Source organism: Schistocerca serialis, unplaced genomic scaffold (genome assembly GCF_023864345.2).
Source record: "Schistocerca serialis cubense isolate TAMUIC-IGC-003099 unplaced genomic scaffold, iqSchSeri2.2 HiC_scaffold_1051, whole genome shotgun sequence".
Classification (NCBI taxonomy): domain Eukaryota; kingdom Metazoa; phylum Arthropoda; class Insecta; order Orthoptera; family Acrididae; genus Schistocerca; species Schistocerca serialis.
Genome location: NW_026047241.1, coordinates 37501 through 42500, shown reverse-complemented (window position 1 = coordinate 42500; position 5000 = coordinate 37501). Strand labels below are relative to the sequence as shown.

The window sequence follows — 5000 nt, the reverse complement described above, 5'->3', positions numbered from 1 at the left end:
ATCCAACTACGAGCTTTTTAACCGCAACAACTTTAATATACGCTATTGGAGCTGGAATTACCGCGGCTGCTGGCACCAGACTTGCCCTCCAATAGATACTCGTTAAAGGATTTAAAGTGTACTCATTCCGATTACGGGGCCTCGGATGAGTCCCGTATCGTTATTTTTCGTCACTACCTCCCCGTGCCGGGAGTGGGTAATTTGCGCGCCTGCTGCCTTCCTTGGATGTGGTAGCCGTTTCTCAGGCTCCCTCTCCGGAATCGAACCCTGATTCCCCGTTACCCGTTACAACCATGGTAGGCGCAGAACCTACCATCGACAGTTGATAAGGCAGACATTTGAAAGATGCGTCGCCGGTACGAGGACCGTGCGATCAGCCCTAAGTTATTCAGAGTCACCAAGGCAAACGGACCGGACGAGCCGACCGATTGGTTTTGATCTAATAAAAGCGTCCCTTCCATCTCTGGTCGGGACTCTGTTTGCATGTATTAGCTCTAGAATTACCACAGTTATCCAAGTAACGTGGGTACGATCTAAGGAACCATAACTGATTTAATGAGCCATTCGCGGTTTCACCTTAATGCGGCTTGTACTGAGACATGCATGGCTTAATCTTTGAGACAAGCATATGACTACTGGCAGGATCAACCAGGGAGCTGCGTCAACTAGAGCTGAGCAGCCGGCCGCCCGGGAGTGTGTCCCGGGGGCCCGCGCGAACACGCAAGCGTCCGCTCAATTATTCTGCAAACAGGAGGAGGCTGAGCTCCCCTGCACAACACACCTCGAAACCCTCTCAGGTCCCGGCGGCGCGCAGCGCCGTCCTAAGTACTTGGTCGGGTTCGAGAGAGGCGCAATCGCCCGGAGTTAGGCGAGTAGACGCTTTAGGTGCGACCACCCGTGCTCCCAACTGAGCTTGCCGCTGCCGACAGAGGCCCGGGAGCGTGCTGTCGTGGCATTGCCGGCGGGAGACAACACGCGCCACCTACGGTGACCGGCAGCTCCAACGCCAGCGCCACAGAAGGACAAAAGCCCTACTTGGGTGCCGAAGCGAACTCTCCCAGCACAGCGCACGCGCCAACACGTCCGCACAGCTGCGATACAAACCACCTGCGAGAACCGCTGGGGCGACCGAGCAGCAGACGGCGTCGCGGCGCCGAGCGCCGGGCGGCGGCGCATCCTCAGCGCACAAAGTCCTCAATCGGACCAGCACACTGCAGATGGCCACCGCGCTTCGCACCGGGCCCGCGAGGACCTACTTTGGCCGCAAGGCGCCGCGAGCAGGGGGCGCCGGCGCGCAGCTGCGCCGCCTGCCGCGTCCGTCGGCCGGCGCGCCTGCCACCGGCCGCCCCCACCAGCCGGCTGTAGCGCGTGCGCCCACGCACCGCGCTGCCAGCACGCCGGGCGGCCCCCCCTCACCGGCCGGGGACGGTCCCACCCAGCCACCGCCGCGTATCGCCTCACACCCAGATCCCCTTTCACGTTCGTGGGCATGGTGGGTCCCCTTTCACGTTCGTGGGCATGGTGGGTATCCCTGAAACAACCGGTTAATAGCTCGACCGATCGTCGCCAACACTGATTCACCTCTAGCGAGAACAACCGCACCACAACGGGTTACCGGTTGTTCATTTGCGTAACGTCACCAGCAAACGTACACGTCCATCGCCATTTGCAACGAGTATTGCATGCCTGTGTCAGGTGTCACAACACACTACGTCTGCCCACATAGACGCAACAACATGTGCACGCCTAGAGAACACGTGGAAGGTAGACCCCGTACGTATGCGGTGTCCATTGCGCGAACGACTGTCAGCCCGCCTCTGCAGCATGTCGCAGATGTGGAACGCGGTGCAACATGCTATCACGGTGTGTGAGAAGAGACGACTACGTCCGAATACACGCTCCACTACATCAACAGACTGCTCATGCTGATCGCCATCCAGGGCGTCCGTTCCTCCCACACGTCTGTATGGCGTACCACACTGCAATCCAGCTCTTATAGGGAGACGACACGTAGCTGCGTGCACAATATTTGGACTGTATGGTCCGCCGTTGCTAGGCGCTGTCGTCATACGGTCACATGGGCCACGATGTATCATTCAGTACATACGGAGCAATGTGCAGTACAGTTTGTGGGTTTTGCGTACATCGGCGGACAGGTGACAGGCCGTACCACAACGTAGGCTGAGTACGTCGGCATGCGAAGGGCATTGAACATGCAAACTTCTCACCGACCACTTGCGAAGGCAGGGGGGAAGGGGGGGGGGCATGTACGTCCTGCTGCTATCCACACTACAGTGTATAGCAGGAGCATGTGGAAAGTCAGCAACACCTGCAAGGTGTTTAACATGACGCGATACACAGGGGACCGGGCAGTGCGAGTAGCGAACTATATTGCGAGGGTTGCGGTTAGGCAACACTACACTACTTTAACGGGTTGCATAACCAATTACAGAGCAGGTTCAGCGACAACGTGCGTCAGGTTAAGGCGCAATATAGTTTAGGTTACGGCGCACTTTAGGTTAGGTTAAGGCACATTATAGGTTAGGTTAAGGCACAACATGGGTTACGTTAAGGCACAACATGGGTTACGTTAAGGCACAACATGGGTTAGGTTAAGGCACAACATGGGTTAGGTTAAGGCACAACATGGGTTAGGTTAAGGCACAACATGGGTTAGGTTAAGGCACAACATGGGTTAGGTTAAGGCACAACATGGGTTAGGTTAAGGCACAACATGGGTTAGGTTAAGGCACAACATGGGTTAGGTTAAGGCACAACATGGGTTAGGTTAAGGCACAACATGGGTTAGGTTAAGGCACAACATGGGTTAGGTTAAGGCACAACATGGGTTAGGTTAAGGCACAACATGGGTTAGGTTAAGGCACAACATGGGTTAGGTTAAGGCACAACATGGGTTAGGTTAAGGCACAACATGGGTTAGGTTAAGGCACAACATGGGTTAGGTTAAGGCACAACATGGGTTAGGTTAAGGCACAACATGGGTTAGGTTAAGGCACAACATGGGTTAGGTTAAGGCACAACATGGGTTAGGTTAAGGCACAACATGGGTTAGGTTAAGGCACAACATGGGTTAGGTTAAGGCACAACATGGGTTAGGTTAAGGCACAACATGGGTTAGGTTAAGGCACAACATGGGTTAGGTTAAGGCACAACATGGGTTAGGTTAAGGCACAACATGGGTTAGGTTAAGGCACAACATGGGTTAGGTTAAGGCACAACATGGGTTAGGTTAAGGCACAACATGGGTTAGGTTAAGGCACAACATGGGTTAGGTTAAGGCACAACATGGGTTAGGTTAAGGCACACCATGGGTTAGGTTAAGGCACACCATGGGTTAGGTTAAGGCACACCATGGGTTAGGTTAAGGCACAACATGGGTTAGGTTAAGGCACAACATGGGTTAGGTTAAGGCACAACATGGGTTAGGTTAAGGCACAACATGGGTTAGGTTAAGGCACAACATGGGTTAGGTTAAGGCACAACGTAGGTTAGGTTAAGGCACAACGTGGGTTAGGTTAAGGCACAACGTGGGTTAGGTTAAGGCACAACGTGGGTTAGGTTAAGGCACAACGTGGGTTAGGTTAAGGCACAACGTGGGTTAGGTTAAGGCACAACATGGGTTAGGTTAAGGCACAACATGGGTTAGGTTAAGGCACACCATGGGTTAGGTTAAGGCACAACATGGGTTAGGTTAAGGCACAACATGGGTTAGGTTAAGGCACAACATGGGTTAGGTTAAGGCACAACATGGGTTAGGTTAAGGCACAACATGGGTTAGGTTAAGGCACAACATGGGTTAGGTTAAGGCACAACATGGGTTAGGTTAAGGCACAACGTAGGTTAGGTTAAGGCACAACGTGGGTTAGGTTAAGGCACAACATGGGTTAGGTTAAGGCACAACATGGGTTAGGTTAAGGCACAACATGGGTTAGGTTAAGGCACAACATGGGTTAGGTTAAGGCACAACATGGGTTAGGTTAAGGCACAACATGGGTTAGGTTACGGCACAACATGGGTTACGTTACGGCACAACATGGGTTACGTTACGGCACAACATGGGTTACGTTACGGCACAACATGGGTTACGTTACGGCACAACATGGGTTACGTTACGGCACAACATGGGTTACGTTACGGCACAACATGGGTTACGTTACGGCACAACATGGGTTACGTTACGGCACAAATTAGGTTAGGTTACGGCACAAATTAGGTTAGGTTAAGGCACAAATTAGGTTAGGTTAAGGCACAAATTAGGTTAGGTTAAGGCACAAATTAGGTTAGGTTAAGGCACAAATTAGGTTAGGTTAAGGCACAAATTAGGTTAGGTTAAGGCACAAATTAGGTTAGGTTAAGGCACGATATAGGTTAGGTTAAGGCACGATATAGGTTAGGTTAAGGCACGATATAGGTTAGGTTAAGGCACGATATAGGTTAGGTTAAGGCACGATATAGGTTAGGTTAAGGCACGATATAGGTTAGGTTAAGGCACGATATAGGTTAGGTTAAGGCACGATATAGGTTAGGTTAAGGTACGATATAGGTTAGGTTAAGGTACGATATAGGTTAGGTTAAGGTACGATATAGGTTAGGTTAAGGTACGATATAGGTTAGGTTAAGGTACGATATAGGTTAGGTTAAGGTACGATATAGGTTAGGTTAAGGTACGATATAGGTTAGGTTAAGGTACGATATAGGTTAGGTTAAGGTACGATATAGGTTAAGGTACGATATAGCGTAGGTTCAGATACACATTGTTGTAGGGAAAGGTGTATTGGGGGGGGGGCGGCAGGTTCGTTGATAGTGATTATCGTAATTGGATGCCTGCGGTATTATCCGATTTGTCACGTTAGGATGCACTTTTGGCTCATGACAGGCGGCGCTCCGATTCCATGGTTGTGGCAGATCTGTGTCTTTCATTCCTGCCATTGTTTGTGTGCTGTGACAGGAGGCAGTATTGTGATGTTGGGTGCACCACT

At 51.5% G+C, this 5000-nt stretch overlaps 1 non-coding gene across 1 annotated transcript in view; it reads right to left on the bottom strand.

The window, feature by feature from the left end:
* The window catches only part of LOC126430568 (small subunit ribosomal RNA), a 1909-nt gene extending 1254 nt beyond the window's left edge, over positions 1–655 (bottom strand). Inside the window, exon 1 of the ribosomal RNA XR_007577219.1 lies at positions 1–655. This exon is cut by the window's left edge and continues 1254 nt beyond it. This is a non-coding gene — a ribosomal RNA (small subunit ribosomal RNA).
* Between the last annotated feature and the right edge of the window lie 4345 nt (positions 656–5000).